At 42.5% G+C, this 27,788-nt stretch overlaps 1 protein-coding gene and 1 non-coding gene across 2 annotated transcripts in view; both read left to right on the top strand.

Moving 5' to 3' along the window:
* LOC126235063 (uncharacterized) overlaps positions 1-27,788 on the top strand; it is a 559,517-nt gene that overhangs the window by 270,697 nt on the left and 261,032 nt on the right. The gene's annotated exons all lie outside the window — the stretch shown is intronic.
* Trnav-cac (transfer RNA valine (anticodon CAC)) lies at positions 9,695-9,767 on the top strand. The gene has a single exon. It is a non-coding gene; the product is annotated as a tRNA-Val (tRNA).

Genomic DNA, 27,788 nt, shown 5'->3' with positions numbered 1-27,788 from the left:
AGGACATAGGGAAAATAACTCATATCAGTGGCCAAAGATAGTCTCTTTATTTAACACAAATTAAAGGTGCTCACTGTGGGCACCATTCGTGATGTAAACATCAATACGTCCGTGAAATTCGTGAAACTTCATAACACGAATTTCCCAGGGAGGCGCGACAGCAACCCACTTTGGGGTTCTTGCCATTGGGTTGTCTGTCAACAAGTGTAAACTAATTCGCTGCCATAATTCGGAATCGATGGTATTTCTACACGTCCTGACACGCCCAATCCTTAGTGAAACTACGTCACGGCGTCCACTAAGAATCTAAACCTGGAAATATTCTGTATCCCCCTGACAGATGTCATTTTCTTATGACTCGTGTTTCTCACGCAATCGTCTTCTGAAAGCTCCTAGGCATTTACGACTAATTCTTGTATTCTTGTTCATTTTAAGGTACAAAAAGAAATCTGAAATTATTACTTAGTTTGTTACCTACATGTACCGCAGACCACTTGCATGATTCTTTTATCGAAAGAATGTGTGATTAATTACTTTACAGCATTTGTATGCATGATTATTGTTAAAAATTAATGAACATTTGACCTTTTAACCCTACTGATGCAACTACACTGAAGAACAAGGCTTCTTTTACAGGCTAAAACCTTTTATATAGATATTCGTGCATGAAATGCAAATATTTGTCTAGTTATTTAAGGTTAGATGTAATAATTTCTTTGCTACTTGTCAGATTTTTCATGTTACTGGTCAAATGCTCAATGATTTTTCTTGTTGCGTATGAAGCCCTTTCTGAGGGTTTGATAGTTTTAATAATTGATAATAAAGGTCATTCTTCCTCTAATGCTGTAGGTCTGGACATCGCTTTGCTTTTATGATGGATTTATACGAATAATGTCATTAAGGAACATAACTATTGCGACGGGACAGTTAAAATGACTAGCCGCTTGAAGACAGAGCTACGTGATGTCCATAGATGAAAACTACATATTATTCTTACAGCTCGCTTAACTGTAATTAGCACTTTCTTTCTAATTGCTAAGTTACCATAGAAAATGATTCTGTAAGACGTAGTTGAGTGGAAATAGCCACATAGTCATGAGGTTATCCGTTTATTTCCAAGAATAGAAATTGTAAGGAGAACAAAAGTTGCCGAACTTTATTGTTTGAGGAGCTTAGTTATAACTGCCTTCCAAAATTTCCTGGCAGATTAAAACTGTATGCCGGACCGAGTCTCGAACTCGCGCCTCACTGGGAAATTCGTGTCAGGAAGTTCCATGAATTGCACCGACTCGGGTGCCGAGTTCGAGCCTTGGTCCCGCAGACAGTTTTAAACTGCCAGTAAGTTTCATATGAGCGCACACTCCGCTGCAGAGTGAAAATTTAATTCTGGAAACATCTCTCAGGCTGTGGCTAAGACATGTGTCCGCAATATCCTTTCTCCCAGGAGTGCTAGATCTGCAAGGTTCGCAGGAGAGTTTCTGTAAAGTTTGGAAGGGAGAAGACGAGGTATTGGCAGTACTGAAACTGTGAGGACGGGGTCTGCGTCGAGCTTGCGTAGCTCGGATAGTAGATGATGATGATGATGTTTGGTTTGTGGGGCGCTCAACTGCGCGGTTATCAGCGCCCGTACAGATTGCCAACCTTTGCACAGTCCAATCTCGCCACATTCATAAATGATGATGAAATGATGAGTACAACACAAACACCCAGTCACCTCGAGGTGACCCCGCCGGGAATTCAGATAGTAGAGCATTTGTTCGCGAACGGCGAGGATCCCGAGTTCGAGGTTCGGTCCGGTACACAGTTTTAATCTGCCAGGAAATGTCGTATTAGTGCACACTCCACTGCACAGTGAAAATGTCATTCTAGAACTTTATTCCAATTCAATTTTTCATTAATACATGTACCCAAAAATTTGGAGTATTTTACCCTGCTTCATAAGTCCTGCTCATCTGCCATATCAGCTGTTCGTTCGTATGGCTCTGTATGCTGTACAGAACTTAATTTACTGTGTTATATACAAAATTTCGCGGGAGTCCATTTCCTGAGAACCACTTAACAATCCCTTGGCAAATACAATTTAAAACCACCTTCGTTGCTTTCACCATAGTAGGAATTATTATAAAATCAGTCTTTTCTGCAAAAAGTACAAATTTTCTTTGTAAGATGTTAAGTGCAAGATAATCTACATGTATAAAGAATAGGAGCAAATGCTAATCTGAGCTCTGTGGTATTCCCTTTGTGATTTTTCTCAGTCACTAAACTTTTCTAACCTTCCAAAGTTGTTTGAAAATGTACGTCTGGTTTCTACTCTGTTGCCCATGTCCAACAGAACAGACACCACACTGTTGTTTGGTACAGTGGCTGTAAATATCAAATTTCTAAGGAAAAACCCACCCAGTCTTAGTCGGGCGTCGCATTAAATCGTACGAGAAAGTTGAAGATCTGTGCCAGACTGGGGCTTGAATCCGGCGCTCTCTCATAGCGTGAGAGTTTGCCTCAGCTGCCCTGCCCAGGGGACACGCTTTTAAAGCAACACAAATTCTCAACTTGTCACACGCTACTAGCGTTTATTATCCCTTCACCTACTTGTACGCAACAATTCCTGTATCACCATATGAGACTCAGACCCTGACGTCCATCCGCACTGATGTTATCAAGGCAGTTATGCACAAGAGGGTCCCAGCCCTTGCAGAAATACTGGATTCCCTTAGAGCAAGCAGGTGAATGGAATAATGACTGCTAGCGTCTGACTACTTTGATTTTTATATATATTTATTTGTTGCCAGTTGCTACGATATACAGGGTGTTACAAAAAGGTACGGCCAAACTTTCAGGAAACATTCCTCACACACAAAGAAAGAAAATTTGTTATGTGGACATGTGTCCGGAAACGCTTACTTTCCATGTTAGAGCTCATTTTATTACTTCTCTTCAAATCACATTAATCATGGAATGGAAACACACAGCAACAGAAAGTACCAGCATGACTTCAAACAGTTTGTTACAGGAAAAGTTCAAAATGTCCTCCGTTAGCGAGGATACGTGCATCCACCCTCCGTCGCATGGAATCCCTGATGCGCTGATGCAGCCCTGGAGAATGGCGTATTGTATCACAGCCGTCCACAATACGAGTACGAAGAGTCTCTACATTTGGTACCGGGGTTGCGTAGACAAGAGCTTTCAAATGCCCCCATAAATGAAAGTCAATAGGGTTGAAGTCAGGAGAGCGTGGAGGCCATGGAATTGGTCCGCCTATACCAATCCATCGGTCACCGAATCTGTTGTTGAGAAGCGTACGAACACTTCGACTGAAATGTGCAGGACCTTCATCGTGCATGAACCACATGTTGTGTCGTACTTGTAAAGGCACATGTTCTAGGAACACAGGTAGAGTATCCCGTATGAAATCATGATAATGTGCTCCATTGAGCGTGCGTGGTAGAACATGGGGCCCAATCAAGACATCACCAACAATGCCTGCCCAAACGTTGATGACGTGATCGCACAATTGCGTGCGGATTCTCGTCAGCCCACACATGTTGATTGTGAAAATTTTCAATTTCATCACGTTGGAAGGAAGCCTCATCCGTAAAGAGAACATTTGCACTGAAATGAGGATTGACACATTGTTGGATGAACCATTCGCAGAAGAGTACCCGTGGAGGCCAATCAGCTGTGATAGTGCCTGCACACGCTGTACATGGTACGGAAACAACTGGTTCTCCCGTAGCACTCTCCATACAGTGACGTGGTCAACGTTACCTTGTACAGCAGAAACGCCTCTGACGTTGACATTAGGCTTATCGTCAACTGCACGAAGCATTGCCTCGTCCATTGCAGGTGTCCTCGTCGTTCTAGGTCTTCCCCAGTCGCGAGTCATAGGCAGGCATGTTCCGTGCTACCTAAGACGCCGATCAATTGCTCAAAATGGCTCTGAGCACTATGGGACTTAACTTCTATGGTCATCAGTCCCCTAGAACTTAGAACTACTTAAACCTAACTAACCTAAGGACATCACACACATCCATGCCCGAGGCAGGATTCGAACCTGCGACCGTAGCGGTCGCGCGGTTCCAGACTGTAGCGCCTTTAACCGCTTGGCCACCCCGGCCGGCCGCCGATCAATTGCTTCGAAGGTCTTCCTGTCGGGACACCTTCTTTCTGGAAATCTGTCTCGATACAAACGTACCGCACCACGGCTATTGTCTCGTGCTAATCCATACATCAAATGGACATCTGCTAACTCCGCATTTGTAAACATTGCACTGGATGCAAAACCACGTCCGTGATGAACACTAACCTGTTGATGCTACGTACTGATGTGCTTGATGCTAGTACTGTAGAGCAATGAGTCGCATGTCAACACAAGCACCGAAGTCAGCATTACCTTCCTTCAATTGTGCCAACTGGCGGTGAATAGAGGAAGTACAGTACACACTGACGAAACTGAAATGAGCTCTAACATGTCCAAATAACATCTTTTCTTTATTTGTGTGTGAGGAATGTTTCCTGAAAGTTTGACCGTACCTTTTTGTAACACCCTGTATATATTCTATCCGCTAGTGTACTTTGTACGGCGTTCTAGGTACTTTGCGTTGCCCACTGGGCGTTCTTGCGCGGAGCTATTAGTTTTACTTAGCAACGCGCGCGCTATTGCTCCCACGCCGGAAGTTGATAAGGGACTCGGCTCGCTACTGGCCACCGGATCACGGTCTGATAACTGGCAGCTATTTAAGCGACGTTTCTAATAAGACGGCGTCAGTCGTCGAGCAGCCGCACGTGCAGCAGCATCGTCACAGTTTGTTATGCCGCGTTATTTTAGGAGAAGGCGTTCGCGCCTTACAGTGTATAAAGATATTGGTTATATAGGTATTACTACGAAGAGTGGAGTAGATGCGCAAGTTATTCTGAATGGTCCTTCAGTGTTTTGTGGATGCGCACTGAATTTTACACTTACTAATGCTGATGCTAGTGCACATGGTAGTGGCTGGGTTACACTGCTCTAATACGTGGTGGTGAAGTGGAGACTGTATCATGGCTGGAGAATTTTAAGCAGAGAAATTATTGCTTATCGCACATTTCAGATATGTGAGGTGTATAATAGAGATCGTGGTACATCTTACTATATGTCTACAATGCCGCTGGTTGTTAGGACAAAGTAAATGAATCCGAGTCTGTGTCCGTATGGGTTAAAGGCGCACTGAATTGTGCAAAGATTAAAGTTGTTGGTGATGTCACGCATTATTTCAGAAACTGAAAAAAATCACCTGTCCTTTCCTTCTTTGATCTTGAGAAAATAAGAAAGAAATAAAAAAATATTACACGACAGCAAAAAAGAAACCTATTGGGTCAAATGTGTGCTGAAGGTCAAATAAGGAAAGGTCAGGTGCTTTATTTCAGTTTCTATAATAATGCGTGACATCACCAACAACTTCAAACTTTGCAAAATTCAGTGCACCTTTAACCCACACGGACACAGACTCTGATTCATTTGCTTTACGGTGATTCCTCGTTCTAAGAACCAACGGCATTGTAGACATATAGTAAGATGTACCACGATCTCTGTTATACACCTCACATATCTGAAATGTACGATAAGCAATAACTTCACGGCGGTCTGGATGGCACAGTATGTTAAGGCGAGGTCTCGTCTTCAGTGGGAGATCCGGGTTTGAGTCCGGGTCCAACAAAAATTTTAAACTTTCATCATCAAATTATTTCTATGTCTGACTACGGCTGGGATCGTTCTCTCCTTCAAGAATTGTTAGAATTATTTAGCACAACAATTTACATTTTGCTTGTTTCGCATGATTCAAACCAGGTCTGCCTAGGGCCAGCATTTGCATAAAATCTGAGTTTTATAAGAGAGTGGCATGTTTCCAAAGGCCTTGGGGAGGTGATAAAAACCACAGCTGAGGTATTTTATTATTGTTGTCTGTTTGATGACTGAATGTACAAATAGTATTCACAATCGAGCAACCCTTCTGTAATCCAAACTGTCATATGCCAAGTAAACTATTTTCACTTCATTGTGACAATACCCTCGAGTACAAATTTTTGCCGGATATTTTGGGAAAAGATAACACTAATAAAATTGGTGACAATCATTTAAGTATGTAAATCAAAGATAGAGGGGACAGAAACGAAGGGAAAGGAAAGGGAAGGAGCTATTGACGTCTACAGCATCGGGACTTTATGGGGAACAATGGACAATGAATGAAAGTATGGGCCGGACCGGATAAGAATCGGGGATCTCCCGCGTCTTGGGCAGTTAATCGTTCGTTAACCACTGCGCCATCTAGTAGTAGTGTGTACCGCAATTATGTGGTCAATCTCTATATGCTCCTTGGTAAACCCACCTCTTTCTGATACAGCTGACATCAATAGTTCCTTCCGTTTCCTGTCCTTTCTGCCCCTACACCTTAATAAATATGTATCACATCTGTGGATTCCATGTGGGTCTGTTCTTCCGGACGTGTCCGGCAAAAAGAGACATCACGCATTGATACAATTATTTGGGTCTTTCTTTCCACTTTCCTTATGAAGAGGCTTGACAATTGCACACATTAACCTGTATGGAAAAATTGCCTTTGCCAGTGATGCATTACATTGTTACTGAGGACATTACTTATGAAGTTGGAACAGCTTTTCAGTATGGTGTTTGAAATTCTGTCAACACCAAATAAACTTTTTTATAATTTTTTAAATATTTTAATTTCAACGAAGGATTTTGGTGCTACTTCCTGCTGCTTAAGGTTTGGGAAATAACATTTTTGTATATTCTCTTGCTTCTTCAAATGAATCATTGTCCTATCTTTGCTCCTCCACTTGAGAAGTAAGTGTTAAATGTACTCACAAGTTGAGAATTATTACCCTAAACATAGTCATTTAGTTCAATGGTAACGGCGCCTTTTACAATGACTTAGCACTCCACTCTCAAGTTTGATAATATCACATGCGGTTTTGATCTTATTCACGCCAGTACTAATTTCTGTCAGAACCTTTTAATGACGCTCCTTAAAATGAAGCAGAATTTTTGTAGTATGGAAGTACTGTCGTATCTTGACTTATTATCGCCACATGGCTACAATGCTGAAAGTAAAGAATGTATCTGTAATATTGTGACCACAGCTTCAGTACTGATTTTTTCGTGGCCTTGATTGAGTGACAAACTGATTTACCTGAAATATATATTTTTCGTTCTTGGAAAACACAGATGATGTTAAGTAATCGTGCAAGTCCGTTACCATTATGATGAGAGGTTCTGTTGGAAAAGTCATCAAGAGTTACTGTTTCATCGATGGTCAGCTGTTTGTACCAAATTTTTTATAGCTTTAGAGTAATGCTTTCACTTCCCACTTCATGCTTATTCATGGTATAGCCGCCATAGAGATCACATCAAAAAGATGATGAGAGTGTACTGAAACGTACTCAGTGATATTGCTTTAGGTACGGCCGGATAGGCAAACCCAAGGTACAGCCAAGAAGCACAGAATACAAGCCACAGGGCAAAGAGTAATGTGGTCATTTCTGTTGTCAACAGCGAGTACTGTGAGTGAATACAATAAGTTTGTTTGCAAACAAGACGAACAGAGTGTACTGTCAGCATCTCTGGCATTGTTCGTGTTCGTTCAGAAAGGAAGACATAAACAGGACAGCGAAAAATGAAGAAGTATGCGAATAAGTTGAAAATACTAATCATTCATAAAATTTAGTGTGTTGCTGGAAACACTCCAAGGTATTGTGATACATTAAATGCAAACATTTTAGGATAGGTTTTACCGTGACTGTTACTGACATTGAATGAAACAACAAGTCTACTGTTACCAGACACTGTTTATTTATCTCCACGACGAGTTTCAAAGGTTTAAACCTCCATCGTCAGTTTGTTAGTATGACTTGGGTGTTTGTATTATGTTATGCTTTTTTGGGGAAACTTATGGCAATCTTTATTGGTAGGAAAAAACCCTATTTCACAAGGTGATTTTTGATTTCATTTGACAAAAAAAAACTAAACGTATATCTAAAGGTAAAAGTAAAATAGAGTATCTCCAGTGGTTACAGGTTCCTTTCAGTGCTGTAACACATCACATGTGAACTGTCATATTTTGTAAACAAATATGGCGTCGGGAAACTATTAGGTGCAAAGATCATATCGCAGAAGAGAAACATTATCACAAAGAACAAAGAATATACATCGTAACAACATTATTACTGACTAAATTTTAAAAGATTTTGGAGATGTTTGTTTTGAGGTGTTGAGTACATGAATTGGAATAAATATTTTAGGTGGTACATAAACCAGATTTTTTCAAGTTGATATAGCTTAAACTTCGTACTCGTATTTCACAGGGTGAGTCACCAACTATTGCCTCCAAGAATAACTCCAAAAGTATGACAGGAGTTGAAAAGTTTGTGGGACAAAAGTTGCATGGGACAAGGAGGGCCATAATATGACGTTGGTTTTTTGTTGCTAGGTGGGGTCGCTTCAGAAATATGAAGGTTACTTTCTTTTGAGTGGAATTTTCTGATAGCGGCAATCGAGACGAATCCAGTGATGTATAACAGTAAGGTCTTTAAGGTCAATGAAGGTCACAAAGGTGGCGTGAACGTCCATTGACACAAGATGTTCGCAAAAAAAATGGTTCAAATGGCTCTGAGCACTATGGGACTCAACTGCTGAGGTCATTAGTCCCCTAGAACTTAGAACTAGTTAAACCTAACTAACCTAAGGACATCACAAACATCCATGCCCGAGGCAGGATTCGAACCTGCGACCGTAGCGGTCTTGCGGTTCCAGACTGCAGCGCCTTTAACCGCACGGCCACTTCGGCCGGCAGATGTTCGCAGTGATGACCATTGGTATCAATGTAGTTCTGCAATCTTCTTATCATGGGTTGAGTGGTAATCCTTATCACATCGGCACCTGTCGAAGCACATGCTCTGACTGTTCTCTCTCGCATATCTTCATGTGTAGTTGGAACGTCTTTATAAACAATGTCTTGTACAAATCCCCACAAGAAAAAGTCCAGAGGCGTGAAGTCTGGCGAACGAGCCGGCCCGACACAGCTCCTCCGCGTCCAATCCTACACTTTGAGAATTGTCTCTGCAACTCATTTCTATCCATCAGCGAAAAATATGCCGGACACCCATCGTATTAATACCAAATTCTGTTCATTGTCCCTAGAGGTATTTCTTCCAGTAGCAGACCTAATGTTTCTTGCAGGATTGTGGTGTACCCTACCATTCCTTTGATGAAATTGGGGCCCTATAATTCTGTCCTCCAGAATACCACACTATACATTCACCGACCACGGTTTTTGGTGTGCCACTTGCCGCAGCCAACATGACTCTTCAGTTGCCCAATAATACATGTTATGCAAATTAACATTTCCATGAGTGAGATTTTCACTCTGCAGCGGAGTCTCGGTCGGGCACACAGTTTTAATCTGCCAGGAAGTTTCATATCAGCGCACACTCCGCTGCAGAGTGAAAATCTCATTCTGGAAACATCCCCCAGGCTGTGGCTAAGCCATGTCTCCGCAATATCCTTTCTTTCAGGAGTGCTAGTTCTGCAAGGTTCGCAGGAGAGCTTCTGTCAAGTTTAGAAGGTAGGAGTCGAGATACTGGCAGAAGTAAAGCTGTGAGGACCAGGCGTGAGTCGTGCTTCGGTAGCTCAGTTGGAACCGTCGTTTGCGTGGTGTAGCGGTTATCACGTCTGCTTCACACGCAGAAGGTCCCCGGTTCGATCCCGGGCGGGAACAGTATCTTCCTGCCTATATCGTATTCTACAGAGTCTGCTTTAGACGGTGGCGCGGCACGGACCTGCTGTCCCGGCCGCGGGCGCGCGTGGACGAGGAAGTGTTTACACCGCCGGTACTCGCGTGTGTTGTTGTCTGACTCGATCGCCATGGCACACAATTTTCGAAAGACTACGCTCCAATTTACGTTCGACAACGAATTTGCCAGACCCAAAGCTTTCGAAATAGAGCGTTTCTTGAGGGAAGAAGTTCGTTTACCTGCTGCAGACATAATTGGAATACACCTGTCCATTGTAAAACGTACTATGTACGTAAAGATGACCGATGAAGCTGCGTGTGAAAGAACTCTCTCCGCTGCTCAAAGAGGATTTAAATTTCGACACTCTGATGGCCATATCAGCGATGTAACAGTAACTCCTTCAGGATTGGGTGTGAGGGTCATTCGGATCTTTGAATTGCCCTTTGAGGTGCCAGAATCGATGGTTACTGAATCGCTGCGACCATATGGAACGGTACTTAGTCATACGCCTGAACGCTGGGCAAGTTTTAGTACCTATCCTGTGCTAAACGGCGTGCGACAGGTGCGGATCGTCCTTACTAAACATATCCCGTCTTATTTATACATTGGCGGCTGTCGAGGTATTGTGATCTACGATGGCCAGCCACGCACCTGTTCTGGCTGTGGTGGAGAAGGACATATCCGCTCGGAGTGCATACACACATGGCGAAGCGTCACAGCGAGAAGTTCCCACGCAACTGCCGATGACGTACGTGTCGGTGGCCCGCCGGGAGGTGTTGCCAAGTTCGGAGCGTGACAAGGACGTGTTTATGCAAGAGCAGACCGAGTTACGGGAGCATGGAAGTGACTCGGAGAATGTCCATACACCCACGTCACGTCAATCGAGGGATGAACATTCCGAAAACTCACATGTAGTACGCGGCGTGGAAGTAGAGGTCGAGACAGTGGCGCCGGCAACGGACCAACGAACGATCGACGACCACAGTGAGGCAGCAGAGGGCAGGGCACGCAAACAGCGATCGCCGAAGCGTCGCAAAAAGCGTCGCCATAGTTCCGGTGACAAGTCCCCCCCTAGCCCAGGGGACACGGAAGGTATCCTAGCCGAAGAACTGTCTGACACAGAACACGTGCCTTTAGAGGACGCTGACAGGATTCCGTCAGATGGTGACCGGATGTCCTGCCTTTCAGATGGTCACTCTTCATTGACACCGACTGCCCCAGCGCTGCCGACGAAGGAGTCAGGGACACCAATGTCCCGGCAGCCACGTCGAAACACATCAGAGGACGTTTCTCGGATGGATGACCACTGCGACTGGGCGGAACCAGTCGAAGACATACAGGAATTGCCACCCCCAAATGATGACCACTCACCTACAGGATGCACATCACGGAACGACAACAAAGGAGGGCAGCCCGTTGGCGGGCAACCCTCTGAGGACGAATAGTGTACTACAGCCTTTCGAGTTCTCAATGACATGACACGAGCATGACAACGACAACGAACCAAGCATATAAGGTGGGCACCGCGAACATTAACGCCGCACGTTCGCTAGCAAAGATGCAACTTCTCCGGGACATGATTTACGCCACAGACGTTGATATTCTGCTGATGCAGGAAACCTGCAATGCTGCTTTTCCCGACGTGCTTGGATACAACACTTACCTCCAGATGGAGGACGTGGCACAGCGATACTAGTCCGGGAAGGGATTCCGATGTGTGACCTCGATTACCTTCCTTCGGCTCGGGGTTTGGCTATGACCGTGAACGGCATTCGTATCGTCAACATCTATGCACCCTCCGGATCTGACAATCGACAGGCACGTGCACGTTTCTACTCGGAGGAGATTGCCCCCCTATTCAGTGGGAGGTATGACCACATCTTGGTAGGGGGGGATTTTAACTGTGTACTCACACCGAAGGATCAAACTCCTAATTTCAGCTCCTGCCACGCATTGAAAACGATCTGCCGGGACATGGCCCTTATGGACACGTGGGAAAAGATCCATGGGCAGCGAGAGGGTTACACATATTTTACTAGCCACTCGGCGAGCAGGCTGGATCGGATTTATGTTTCTGACGGATTAAGAGCTCACGTGTTGGCTGCTTAACGTTGGCCCACAGCTTTTACGGATCACCTTGCATATTTATGTACGTTAACCCTCCCACAGCAGCGGGTCTGGCGGAGTCGTAGTTCCTGGAAACTTAATTCATCTTTATTGGTGGATCTCGAATGTCGCCAGCGGATCGAAGAAACATGGCAGACTTGCACTCGCCGTCTGCCGCTGCACCGTACGGTTCTTTCGTGGTGGCTGCAGTGTGCAAAACCGGCGATACGAAGAGCTCTCATAACGTATGGCAAGGAAAAAGCGAAATGGCTCCGAGATACAGTTGATTATTACTACATGGTGCTCCGCGACCTGTCCTTCAGGGCCCCATCGCCCGAGCGTCAAGCGGAAGTCCATCGCATTCAGGCCAGCATTTTATCGATCACGAGACGTCGACTGGAGGGACTTTCGATCCGTGCTCGGTGCTTGGACAACGTCGATGGAGAACGTATTGGCATGCACCATGTGTCCAAGGGTCATGCGCGTAATCGCCGATCCCTAATCACAGTGCTCCATGATGACGATGGTCGGCCCTTGACATCACAACAGGACATTGCTGCTGAGTTTCTGGAGCATTACCGCCTCCTTTTCACTGGGACGCCGACGGACAATCTGACAGGAGATGAAATTTTGCGACAGATGCAAACGGAGGTGGATGGTGCGGATGCAGAGGCGCTATTGGAACCCCAAACGGAAGACGACATCCGGGGCGCACTCGCGAAGGGTGCGGTGCATAAATCCCCTGGGACAGATGGGTTGACACTCGAATTTTATCGCACATTTGCGGATTTAATGATGTCCCAGTTGGTATTGATGTATAATGAGTTACTGAGCCCTGACACGGACGTTCCGTCGCAGTTCATGGCGGGACTGCTCATACCAATACCGAAATCGACAGCGAGTGACAGCACCCATCAATTTAGACCTCTCACGATGCTCAATACTGACTATAAGATCTTTGTGCGAATGTTGGCGGCAAGGCTCAAGACTGTAATATCCAAGACAATACCACCAGACCAGGCTTGTCTAGGGGTTCGGAGCAACATACATTCTATCCTCGGCGAATACCGTGACGTAATTTCCCTGGCGGAAGCTTGTCGCATGCGAGCGGCGTTCGTATAGGTGGATTTTGATCGTGCCTTTGACAGGATCAACCATGATTTCCTTGACAGGACCATGCGACGCATGGCGATACCACAGGATTTTATTACAGTCCTCATGCGCCTCCTTCGCGGGGCTTCTTCGACGGTGAGAGTCAATGGCAGGGAGGTAGGAACGATTCCTGTTTGCAGCTCAGTTAGGCAAGGATGTCCCTTGTCGATGATACTGTTTACAATAGCGCTCGAACCATTGATGCAGACTCTTAGACGGACTCTAACAGGCGTCCGACTCCGTGCGAGCTCCTTCACGTGTCGTGCATATGCCGACGACTTGATGAGACTCGTCCGGTCGGAGAACGAAGTAAGTCAGGTGGTTACCCTTCTTACTACGTACGGAGTAGCTGCGGGAAGCAGAGTCAACATGAATAAAACCAAGATCATGCACATCGGTCGAGGGCTGGACGCTCTGCACAGTCCGTTTACGACGGTGGACATCTTGCGATCCTTAGGTGTATTGTTCACCCGATCGCTACGGCAATCAGCGGCGGCGAGCTATCGACGTCTCCTCCAGAACGTCCGACTGCACATACGCAACAATTCACTCCGAACGCACGACCTGCTCCAAAGGGTGGACTACACTAATGTTCACCTGGCCTCGCGACTGCCGCACATGGCACAGGTACTGCCAATGCCACATGGTATTGCCGACAGATTAATGGCGGCCTTTGGATACTCTGTCAGCCAAGGAATGTTGTTTAAGATCAAATACGAGACTTTAACTCTCCCACACCATTCTGGAGGCCTTAACGTCACGGATGTGCAGAACAAGGCTCTAGCTCTATACCTGCGAGCGACGCTACGCACTTGGAACCAACGGCAACACGCCATCACGTCGGCCATCCTGGATGTGCTTCTTCCGACGTCCTTTGAACCACCGGTGGCGGTCGGCACAATCTCGCCCTCTTTTTCTCACGTCGCGCGATTTTTTGTTGATTTTAGTTATCTACAGTTACAGATACCTTCTACAAGAATCCCCAGTACCCGTGAGATATATCGATACTTGCGGCGTCATCATGGCAGCAATGTTGTCGAACTTAAATACCCAACACGAAACTGGCGACAGATTTGGCGAGCTGTCCATATACCTCTCCTCACCACAGCAGCGCGATCGTCATGGTATACACTAATCAACCGCAAGACAGTCAATCGCCAACGATTGTACGACATTCGCACGGTAGATTCCCCGCTCTGCCTTATATGTGGCATGCAGGACACCGACGAACGTTCTCTGCAGTGCAGTGGGGCAAAGGATGTTTGGCGGCTGACGCAACGCATCATGGCCCTCCTCCGACGCACCGATGAATCAACGATCACGACGGACGCTTTATTTTTCCCTGACGCTGTCTTTTTCCCCTCACAAAAAACTTCGGCAATCCGATGGATTGGAAGACACGCATCGCACTACGTGCTCTCGCGGACCTTGATATCGGGCATGGACTATTGGCATTATCTACTAGAACAACACGAAATAATCCGACGCCACTCTAAATAGAAAACGCATTTTGCGAACTTTCTAGGCAGCATGTTTCATAACCCCCCGAAGCGGTGGGGAGTCCCAGGTTTACGTTGTATCGAGGGATAGGATATTACTCCCAGTGAAGTGACGAGGATGTCACTTCAGCCCTATATTTCTTTCCCTTCTTTTTTATATATGATTTTTCTTTTGGGACATTAAAATTAAATGAATAAATAAAATTTATTGTTACTAACACAGAAATTACAATGCACAATGTTTCCTTCCTGTTGCCTTATTTATCCTGTCAGGAGACGGGGACACCGTGGCCAGGCCTCCAAGTACGAGCCCTGCCCACTCTCACCCCTGACTGTCATTCTGTCATTAGCTTATATTTAACAAAAAAAAAAAAAAAAAAGGATGGATAGAGCGTCTGCCATGTAAGCAGGAGATCCCGGGTTCGAGTCCCGGTCGGGGCACACATTTTCAGCCGTCCAAAAAAAAAAAAAAAGTTGGTAGAGCACTTGCCCGCGAAAGGCAAAGGTCCCGAGTTCGAGTCTCGGTCGGGCACACAGTTTTAATCTGCCACGAAGTTTCGTATCAGCGCACACTACGCTGCAGAGTGAAAATCTCATTCTGGAAACATCCCCCAGGCTGTGGCTAAGCCATGTCTCCGCAATATCCTTTCTTTCAGGAGTACTAGTTCTGCAAGGTTTGCAGGAGAGCTTCTGTAAAGTTTGGAAGGTAGGAGACGAGATACTGGCAGAAGTAAAGCTTTGAGGACGGGGCGTGAGTCGCGCTTCGGTAGCTCAGTTGGTAGAGCACTTGCCCGCGAAAGGCAAAGGTCCCGAGTTCGAGTCTCGGGGGGGCACACAGTTTTAATCTGCCAGGAAGTAACATTTCCATGGTTCGTGAATGTAGCTTCATCAGAATATTAAATCAAATTAATAAATGTGTCGTCTTCTGAATCTGAAGTTTAGCCCATTGGCAGAATTCAATGCGAAGCATACAGTCCATAGCAGTTAATTCTTGGTGGAGACATATATGGTAAGGATGATGTTATGTCGATGCAAAACACGAACAACACTACTGTGACTCATGCCAGATTCCCTTGCTATCTGACGTGAAAATACATGAGGATCTCGAACCACAGCGGCAGAAGTACCAATTTCCCTTTCCTCGTTAGTAACTTTCCTTTGCCAGATATGTTTCCGATGCATTAAAGATCGAGTTGTTCTCAATTTATCATACACATATTTAAATTTAAAGTAACTTTCATAATGAATTTGACTCTCACTACCCCAGAAGAAGTAATGTCCATTATAAAATCTTTAAAATCAAGTTACATCTAGTTGGTATGATGAAATATCAATAAAGTTAATTAAACAATGTGATTCTGAGTTGAGTAACATATTAATCCATCTGTGTAAACAGTCGTTTATCAGTGGATTATTTCGTGAATAGTTGAAGTATGCTGAAGTTAATCCACTGTTTAAGAAAGGAGATAAAGAAATACCGTAAAATTTCCGTCCAATTTCACTTTTGCCTGAATTCTCAATGATTTTAGAGAAGGGAATGTAAAATCGGCTTTATAACCATGTTATCACAAATAACATACTGTCAGAGCAGCAGTTCGGATTTCTAAAGGGTTCTGATATTGAGCAAGCTATCTACACTTATTTATTTATTTAATTTATCAGACAAAACACTGCAGGCAACGGGTACATTCTGTGATCTGTCAGAGGCATTTGACTGAGTAAATCACAATATCCTTCTAAGTAAATTAGAGTATTATGGTCTAACAGGAAATGCTGCAAAATGGTTCAAATCTTATATCTCTGGCAGGAAAAAACGGTATTATTAGGAAAGAGACATGTATTAAGCTATCAGGCATCATTCAACCAGGAGCTAATTACATGTGGGGTCCCACAAGATTCAATCTTAGGGCCATTACTTTTTCTTGTGCATATCAGTGAACTTTCATCATTATCATTACCAGATGCCAAGTTTGTTGCGTTTGCCAATGATGCAACATTGCAATAGATAGTATATAAAGAGTAGTCTTAGAAATATTGGCTGGTAAAATATTTGTGGTGTGGGCTTTCATATAAAATGAAATGGCGTGGTGGGGTGGTACTCACCCATGTACTGTCTGACTCAGTGATGAAATATTAAAAGTTTTGGCTGGTTTCATTGTCTAGGGCCTGGGATACGTAGTTGCCGCGTTACAAGCCAAAAACCTCTGAGTCTACAGCGTACAATATGAATACACACATGAGTCGAACTGTCGAAGGTTCCAATCATTCGGCAATTGTGAGTTATGAATATAAGATATAAATTTATAAATGAAAGATTGCAATTAAATAAAATCTACAGGTGCTATTTTAATGACTGTAAATGAGGAGTATGACAGTAGAAGTACTTTTGAGATATTTCTGCAAAACACTTATTGGTGTTGATGGTCCAGTAATTAAATAAAATATAAGTTGAATAGCAGGGAAACAACAGATTCCTACTGCACATAATTAGTTATGAACAACAACATAGCTCGTGAGATATTCACTTCTAAATTCACACTACATCTTCACTGTAGAAGCCATAGAAATCTCCCAACTGCAGAAGTCAGCACTCTGAAGTATTTGCATCTGCCGCGACCATTCACAAACCGCTCAAGAATCTCCAAGTCTCTGCGGCGCTGTGCGTCCCAGACACTCAGTCCTGTGAAATCGTCCCGTCCTGGCCTCTCACCCGTGTCATCTTCAGAACTCCTCCTCCATTCACTTCGGTAGTCGCCTCCCCTAGTAACGAGCGCTGCGATTAGCGATAGCGCTTCCGTCATGTCTCCAAGCCAATGCACACTCACAAACATTTTGAAACACATACAAAACACTGGATTTACATTTAATTAACTTTAAATTAAATAAATATTCCTATGGGTGGAAAATAAGCACGCTCTAACACTCATTATTAAATACATAAACAAATTAAATAAACATATATCAAAGGTATAGAACTGTAGGTAGGCCAGTAGCCTAATGTCTCTGTGCTTTCTAAAACACAGTAAATATTTAACCAATTTCTTCATAAATAGTATATATCGGATATAAACAAAGTCATAGATGAATACATATATATTTATAAGCATGCTGCTACACTTTTTTCATGTAACTGTGGCATATTTATGGCCCAACCAGCTCGAGAGTAATCGGCCACTTTTACCTCCAATAAATGTAATTTCAAAGCTACATGCCTCTAATTTATACCAATTTCGGTTTACACTAACAGCTTTCTAAAGACACGCCGATAGACAAAAGTTCGTTACTCGGTGTTACTTGTATAATTTATCGTCAGACATTAAACTTTAAACTAATAAAGATATTGAAAATCTGCTTACACCATCAGAATTGTCGTTCAAATAGTGGTAATGTACATTATTCTTTTTGAGTTATAATGATTCATCTGGTTACTATTAATTTCTATATGAACTGTGAAATGTCTGCCATTGAGGTTTCACAAAGTCCGCCATCCTTGGCACTCCCTGCCTGTCTCCTTCATCGACACAGCGTCACCGTGGAATTCCCACCCATGTGGCTGATGAACCCCGGCTAACGTTCGGCACCACGTGGCCGCCGACGAGCCGCAGCCGGCCTGCCGGGAGGCCCCAGCGCGGCCACGCCAACTCTGAACTTAAAATACTTCCAGGGCACCACAACTCTCCCATTAGGTCACAGTGCACATTAATCACCGGTTCCTAGCCGTTTCTTTATGACTAAACTTTGAAAATACACACTACATGCTGTTCATAATTTGCAAGTGGTATCACACTAGTATACAGAGTGGTCCATTGATCGTGACCAGGCCAAAAATCTCACGAAGTAACCGTCAATCGAAAAAACTACAAAGAACGACACTTGTCTAGCTTGAAGGGGGAAACCAGATGGCGCTATGTTTGGCCCACTAGATGGCTCTGCCATAGGTCAAGCGGATATCAACTGATTTTCTTTTAATTAGGATCCCCGATTTTTTATTACATATTCGTGTAGTACGTAAAGAAATATGAATGTTTTAGTTGGACCACTTTTTTAGCTTTGTGATAGATGGCGCTGTAATAGTCACACACATATGGCTCACAATTTTAGACGAACAGTTGGTAACAGGTACGTTTTTTAAATTAAAATACAGAATGTAGGTACGTCTGAACATTTTATTTCGGGTGTTCCAATGTGATACATGTACCTTTGTGAACTTATCATTTCTGAGAACTCATGCTGTTACAGGGAGATTACCTGTAAATACCATATTTATGCAATAAATGCTCAGAATGATGTCCGTCAACCTCATTGCATTTGGCAATATATGTAACGACATTCCTGTCAACAGCGAGTAATTCGCTTTCCGTAATGTTCGCACATGCATTGACAATGCGCTGACGCACTTTGTCAGGCGTTGTCGGTGGATCACGATAGCAAATATCCCTCAACTTTCCCCACAGAAGGATATCTGGGGACGTCAAATCCGGTGAATGTGCAGGCCATGGTATGGTGCTTCGACGACCAATCCACCTGTCATGAAATATGCTATTCAATACCGCTTCAACCACACGCGAGCTATGTCCCAGACATCCATCATGTAAGAAATACATCGCCATTCTGTCAAGCAGTGAAACATCTTGTAGTAACATCGGTAGAACATTACGTAGGAAATCAGCATACATTGCACCATTTAGACTGCCATCGATAAAATGGGGGTCAATTATCCTTCCTCCCATAATGCCGCACCATACATTGACCCGCCAAAGGCACTGATGTTCCACTTCCCGCAGCCATTGTGGATTTTCCGTTGCCCAATAGTGCATATGATGCCGGTTTACGTTACAACTGTTGGTGAATGACGCTTCGTCGCTAAATAGAACACATGCAAAAAATCTGTCATCACCCTGTAATTTCTCTTTTGCCCAGTGGTAGAACTGTACACGACGTTCAAAGTCGTCGGGGTGCAATTCCTGGTGCACATAAATATGGTACGGGTGCAATCGATGTTGATGTAGCATTCTCAACACCGACGTGTCTGAGATTCCCGACTCTCGCGCCATTTATCTGCTACTGATGTGCGGATTAGCCGCGACAGCAGGTAAAACACCTACTTGGGAATCATCATTTGTTGCAGGTCGTTGTTGACGTTTCACAAGTGCCTGAACACTTCCTGTTTCCTTAAATAACGTAACTATCCGGCGAACGGTCCGGACACTTGGATGATGTCGCCCAAGATACCGAGCAGCATACATAGCACGGGCCACTGGGCATTTTGATCACAATAGCCATATATCAACCTTTTCCACAATTGGTAAGCGGTCCATTTTAAAACGGGTAATGTATCACGAAGCAGTTACCGTCCGCACTGGCGGAATGTTACGTGATACCACGTACGTATACGTTTGTGACTACTACAGCGCCATCTATCACAAAGTGAAAAAAGTGGTCCAACCAAAACATTCGTATTTCTTTACGTACTACACGAATGTGTAATAAAAATGTGGGTTCCTATTTTAAAAAGTGCAGTTGATATCCGTTTGACCTATGGCAGTGCAATCTAGCGGGCCAACCATACCGCCATCTGGTTTCCCCCTTCATGCTAGACGAGTTTTGTTCTTTGTATTTTTTTCGTTTAATGCTTATCTCGTGAGATATTTGGCCTGGTCACTATCGATGGACCACCCTCTATGTGTAACATGATGACAAGCAGGTAGAAGAAGTGGATTGTGTTAAATTCTTGGGATCACAGCTTGATAATAAATTCTACTGGAAGGAGCACACCACAGAACGTCTGAAGCATCTAAACAAATCTCTATTTGCAATGCCAATTCTGTCAGACATAGGGAATACAAAAATGAAAAAAGCTGGAGTACTGTGCTTACTTTCACTCCATAATATGCTATGGAATTATTTTTTGGGGTAATTTATCAAGCCAAGCTAACGTTTTCTGGGCACAAAAACGTGCAATAAGAGTTATATGTTGTGTGGACTCCAAAACATCCTGCAGAGGCCTTTTTAGGGAACTAGGGATACTAACTACCGTTTCCCAATATACTTATTCCTTAATGAAAATTGTTAATTAAAAATATATCACCTTTTCAAACCAACAGCTCAGTTCTTGGAATCAACTCTAGAAATAAGAACAATCTTCACAAGGATTTAAAGTCACTTACTCTTGTAAAAAAAAGGTGTGCATTATTCAGGAACACACTTTTTCAATAGCTTGCCAGCAGCCATAAAAAGCTTAACGACCAGTGAAATTCAGTTTAAGAGCATCCTAATGGATTTATTGGTGGCCAGCTCCTTCATTGAGAAATTTCTCAGTAGAACCAATTGATTTTGTGTATATATATATATATATATATATATATATATATATATATATATATATATATATATATATAATGCAATCTAACTTCTGCACCAATCCATTGCAGTAATGTGTTCATTGTAAATAAGTCATGTAGTAGTTTCATTATATGTTTATTACCTTAGAACAAATTTTTTTTAAATTTAAAATTCAGTGTATCAATATGAGCTTAGTAAATGAGTGTTGTAAAATGACCCTTTCATAGAGTGTTCATTTAAAAAAATCTGTGGAAGGTACATTAGCTTATTTGCTTTAGTTGTTAATATTTGTCATGTGTTATTGTTTTTCTGTCATGTTCTACATCCTGGAGGACCTCCTCACTATGGATCAATTGGAATGAAAGTAAATCTAATCCAATCTAAAATATACGACGTGTACGGTGAATACTTTGAGGATATCTTTCATACCTTCATTTTAATCAGTGGCACAAAAGTTGACATGAATGAGTTGAATCACTCATTCAAAAACTCCTATGAAAACATAAAATTCACAGTTGAACACCAAGCAGATGGCGGTATAAATTTTTCAGACCTTATCATTAGAATAAAGAATAACAGATAACAGTTTCATATCTATTGGAAACCTACCAAAACACAGGGTACAACAATCCACACCTCCTCTTGTCACCCAATAGCCCACAAAATGGCAGGATTCTGGTACATAACCGATAGAGCTACCCAACTACAATTCCATGAATACAAATATGAACAAGGAATTGAAATAATAAAACAAAAAATAATAAAACAAAAAATAAGATGCTCTCAAACATTGAGTGTGGCAAAGCAATCATATCACAAAAACAAAAAGAAACCATCATCTTCCAAACAATACCCTTTCTAGGTAACGTTTCATATCATAATGCGAATGTCTTCAAACTAAAGGGCATAACGTGTCCTTTACCACAGAAAACAAGATTGGGCAGAAGTTACCCCACAACAGCAACACAAGAAATTACATTTCATCACACACGTGTGTAGCAAATTGAATGTTTGGTCTGCGACTACCTCTACATATGACAGACAGGCAGATCATTTGAGATTAGATTCATAGAACACATGGCAGCACTAAATAAAAAATACCACACATCAGCAGTATCCATCCACCTGCATGAAACAAAACGCTATATGAACAACACAAATACTAGCATCCTGCACATCCAACTTAAATATAAAAAAACTAGACATTCTCAAAACACTCCAAAAATATAAACACCAAACAAAAACAACTTGAGTCCATCATAAATGAGAAAAATGACAATATTTACAATAGTATAAACTCTGCTTTCAGCAAATGCCTACGTTAATAAATTTGCAATGCACACACGTGCACACACACACACACACACACACACACAAACACACCTTGATATTTACTATAATTATTTCACTATGCTACCTCGAAATTTCCCAAATGTATAAGGGATTGACCTCATTTACAAATATATCATCACACCAACAGCCTGAACCCCCTGTCAACTTGAAACTATAATTACATCAACTAATGGCAAAAACTGTTTGTCCATCTGCATATTTAAAAGTATTAACCAATGTATTACCCCAACCTTTAGGCAGTTATTAAATGTAACAGATATAATCCTAAGGACCGCTACTTTGGAAAGTTTGGTCTCATCCAATCACTCCTTCCACCCTTTCTATCCCTCTCCCTTTCTCTCCCTCTCGCTCTGCAACCAGCCTTTCATTTCTGTCTGTGAATCCCAACGAAACTTGCTATTTGTGTATAGTTTTACCACCGCAGTCAACTTAATTATTATAGTTAATGGTGCCAACATCTCACCTTATTATATAATACGAGTAAGAAGTTTAAGCCACATTAAATCGGATTTATATACCGCCTGAAATATTTATTCCAACGCATGTACTCAATACCTCGAAATGAAGATCTCCAAAATACCTTAAAATTTATTCTGTAATAATGTTGTTTTGTTTAGAATATATGACAGTACACTTGTGATGTGTTACGGCAGTGAAAGGAACCTGTAACCACCGGACGTACTCTGTTTTACTTTCACTGTTTCTTTCAAAAGATACCAAAAATCATGTCTGAAATAGTCTTTTGTTTCTCCCACTAGGCAGTGCCACAAGTTCATCCAATAATCGTAACACAACACAATCACACATGTCGTACTAACAAATGTAAATCCACCTGATGACTGAGTTTTAAACCTTTGAAACGCTTCGTGGAGGTAAATAAACAGTGACTGGTAAAAGTAAACATGTTGTTTCATTAAATATAGTATGACAGATTACAAAGGAAGCGCTTGAAATCCCCATCAGAGGAGAAAAATTTAAGAATAAAGGAATGAAGATAAATATGAGCACATGATAGCCCAGAAATTCCTGAAATATGTACAGGAGTATCGCTGAAAAAGAAAAAAAAAAGAAAAGACCGCCTCTTAAATAAAAACGTTGTGATTAAGTTGCGTTTACACGTGGACACGTGCTTGGCATCCTTCCCCACCACTCCCTCACCTTTCGATGTGTCATTAATACCATTCACAATTCTCTTCTTTATATTAATTATTTCTGCCTTGTCTGTATATTCTTTTTAAGATTTCCCTCTCTGGTATTTTTTCTCTTTGTTCACGCTATAATCAATAGATAATAAAATGTAAGATAATGTTTTAAAAACCTGTCAAACGTAATTTTGGAGATAAAGCTACTAAATACGCATTGCAGGAACTGTTTACTTAATTTTGCCCTGATTTACAATGTTTGCGTTCCGGTTAGCGTATAACTATTACTTTTCGCTACAGTAAACGAAAGTGCTTACAGAACTGCTTGTTTTTGGATGGTCGTGGCATGTCCGAAACCACACGTTCTCCATGTCTGACCATGCCGGTTTTTCCTTTATATACTACAGACACACTAAATAGTCCCTGGCGGTTAATAACTTCTTTCGAATAAATAGTACATTCATATGTAAGTAGTCAATCGCTGTCCTATGGCCTTCCACTTTGCACAGCAGAAGCAACGACTATCCGTCGGCAGTGTCTCACTCAGCTACTCGGGTTGCTACAGGCCTCGCTACGCACGCTGCCTCTGCTCAGGGGACGAAAAAAAGTGAAGAGATATTAGTTATATACTCTGCGGATGACATAAGTTAATTTTGGTCGCATAATTAATTTTGGACTTGTAACTCATAATACGTCATGTTGGAAGTGTTGCATTTGTGTTTCACTGACTATTGACCCACACCTGGATTTAGTCTTAAAGATTTGTTACCACAGAAATACGTATGAGATAGCTTGATACGTGAAAATGAAAGTCATGGATAAATAACATTGTGTAAAAGGTTGATTATATCAGAAAATGAGGTGCAGGTGGAGGGAGGGGGAGGGGAGCAGCACTTGAAAATTCCGCACGGGAGGGGGGTGGAGGGGAGGCAAAGTACCTGCAGCCGTTCTTAAAGGTATATCACCAATCCTGGTCGCAATATTCGCTATTAAACGGTTGGAATCCAAACTTAATATAAGTCGAGAAGATACAGCAGCCCTACAAAATTACTGTAATGGCTTTATCTTACTTCATCTGCAGTTATTGTTTGCTTTACGCTATCGGATAATTTCTTCTGGTATACCATTTTCGAGCTGTTGTAAGCATTCATGAGCTCAAACCCCCAAGCTGTCGAGTCAGGGCAAACAACACCGTACGACATGGAGACATGTGCGTGATTTGTGTAGCTACCGTCCTAAAGTAAAAACTGAGACGAGGACAGAGTAGCGGTCGTGGAACCCAGCAGCCAGCGGCACGTGTCGCATTCAAAATGTCGTCAAATTTGATGACAACTGATAGGTGACTCCTGTTTGCTATTTTAAATACCGCTTCAGTTGAGATATATCCGTCTTCGAACAGCAGGGCCTCCTCTTGTCATTTTCAGTTCTTTACAGAGGCATTGTCTGCCACTTCGTTTCTCGCCGTTCCTAGTCGTTTAGGCAGACAAACCGTTTCTGTGGTCTCCTAACCACTGTGCCGTGTGGTAGTGCATTGTTGTCTCACGCAAACACCAACTCAGTGTTCTCTTTCAAATACAAGAAGTGATCTACCACACGGGTATCCGCTTTATCTACGATCGCGCATTTTTTGTATTCTATTTCTTGTTTTTATTTTTATTTATTTTCATCTTTAGTTTTTTCGCGCCACATTCATAATACTGTGGTACTGTGACGCCGGAAACCTCGAACGGACAAGTGAGATCTCCTTATGTTAGCGGGCGCGGTGCGTACTTTGTACTCAATACTGATCTATCACGTATCTATCCATCCAGTGCAGCCGTATTTAAGGATATCTCATTTATAAGTAATTTATTATTGTTCCAATTCATTTAACTGACAATTTTCACTACATATGGTGTGGTTACAGTAGAATTATGTGTAGATATCCATAATATATTAAGTATAAGTTTGCTAACTTTACCAGCAAAACATATTTGTTCTGTTATATAAATTAAATAGATACTTCAGGTAAGATACATAATATCTAAATTTATTATAATAAACGATATTTTTATACTTCGTTCTGCTTTTATTGGCTTCGAAAATTTTCTTCCATTTGCTCTGTTTATCTCTTCCTGTGAAACACATCTCATTTGCAAGCACACTATTATCTTTACTGTAACCATTTTCAGGATCGTGTTCCTGCTCAATTTGTGGATCATGCTCTCCGTAGTTTCATCTTCTTCGCCAAAACTCTCATTATCCCCATTTCATTACGGCACTCTAGATCCGCATCGGAATTCGTATTGAGTAGCTGATATTGTCAGTGGTCACGTTTTTATGCGCCATGATCAACATAACCTTCTTTACTCAATACATAAAATTAACGATATTACTGAAAGCAGCAAAATTAAAAAGAAGAAATTCACTCACGCGGCATAAAGAGCGGTGTATTTTGTTTGCCAAACGTGACACACACGCATTTAAGCCTGTCGCAGAGAAACTACAAGTGTTCGGTAATGGACGCAGCCGATCAGCATGGTACCTGAAGCAATAATGAAGGAATAGCTCTTTGCCCCGATCCAACAAGTCATCTAAACTCGCTAGAATTAAACTTAGTTTGCATTTGGCATACGTCAGCTGCAGGGTTAGGCATCTTATAAACTATATGTGCTGCATTTAAAAAAAATTTAATAGACATTTCAAACGCAGCTTGTAGTGTTTACAAGACTTTAAAAAAGCAGTAGAGAGAGAGAGAGAAAGAGAGACTGGGAGAGGGAGAGGTGGACGAGGAGGACGAGAGAATTTCTAAATTTTACATTTTTGAAGTGATCATTGGCACTTTATGATTAATCGTCATACATCAAAGTAGACTAACTACGAGGAAAGTCGAAGAAAATGAATCCAGTTACATAATCAAAATAGCCGAAAGTCGACAAACGACACAAGGTGTCTTCCCACAGCGAAAATACGAGACATGAAGGCGAGGACGGCATATTGGTGTAGTTTCTTCACAATATTGTTATTCATTATATTAAAATCACAGCGTTCAATTCCTCTTTATGTCCTGTAGCTTATATTGACCCATGGATGTTAAAATTTTACTGAAACATTTTCGTTTAAAAGATGAAAGGGATTAGTGAGTCACCAAAGGGAGACAAAAATAAAAGTGCTCGCTTGTAAATACAACGCTGTCGCGCGGTGTTGGCCCCGGTAAAATGCAGTAGAATCTAAAAAGCAAGTTTAATTACGAGTGCCACTCAGACAGGATGAGTATGAAACTCGGAACAAAATTGCAGCAAGCAATCAGCGAGCGACGGAAAGCGCCCATCTGGCTGCGCTGGGCCGCTGTTGGAACACAGGCCGGCAGACTGGCTCCATCAGTGGAACAGCTGTTACAGCTTACGAGCCGGTGTCAGCGACAGGCGGACCTGGTCCAGATGGGAGACAAATGTAATCACGGCCATTCTGTTCAATGTAACCAAGTTTTAATCCAATATTTGACGATGGACACTACACATTATATCTGCGAAACATTGTCCTCAGTTTCAGAACATTTATCTTTCGGTAGAGCAAGCGACGATTTTATCGACAACGTGTCGATAATTTCTGCCACTCTCACGATATTCTGTAAACATGCTCCAACTGATAAGACACGTGCTCAGTATTAGTGCTCTCGTCATTAATACGCAAGTATGGTAGCCAAAGCTCACATCAGTATCTGTATCAACAGCTTTGAAGTGCGTAACAGAGGAACTTCCGCACTGCATCGGCAACAATAGCTCCCTCCCAATCAGTTCACGTACGGAGCACCAGAAGAATGAGCACTTAAATGATTCTGCACGCGCGGTAATTAGTATTATCGTGTCTTTACAATCCTTATATGAGTGTTGTGAGGGGAGTTATAGTACATTTCTAGATTCCTCAATGCTGGCTCTGGAAATTCTGTAATTAGTCTCCCGTGTAACAGTTACCATCTATCTTCAGACGTTTGGCAGTTCAGGTTTGCTCGCATTTTTGTGATACACTTCCAAGGGTTAAACAACTCTTGACCATACATGCTGATCATCTTAGCGTACGTTCGAAACCCCTTTTAGAATCAGGTTTATTATGGGTCACATACACCTGAACAATTGGACGGGTCGCAACAACGAATCGAAGCCTACCACGTGCTTTACCTGCCACTAAGCCTACGGGATCATTTCATTTCATACCCCTGCAAACCGGTACGCGCAATTCAACCTGTTACAATAGCGGCTCGTTGTTATTGTATTCATAGGACACTATTTTTGTTGTTTCGTGTGGTGCCAAACTTTACATTCCTGACAATTATGTACTGATTGTGGTCTTTGTTAACATGAACCTGTAGCATTGAGTTTAAGAAAGTGCAGGCACAGGGAGTAAACATCGTCATGGTGTTGATATAAACTGC

This window comes from Schistocerca nitens, chromosome 2 (genome assembly GCF_023898315.1).
Source record: "Schistocerca nitens isolate TAMUIC-IGC-003100 chromosome 2, iqSchNite1.1, whole genome shotgun sequence".
NCBI classification, from domain to species: domain Eukaryota; kingdom Metazoa; phylum Arthropoda; class Insecta; order Orthoptera; family Acrididae; genus Schistocerca; species Schistocerca nitens.
This window is presented reverse-complemented; position numbering and strand designations above follow the sequence as displayed.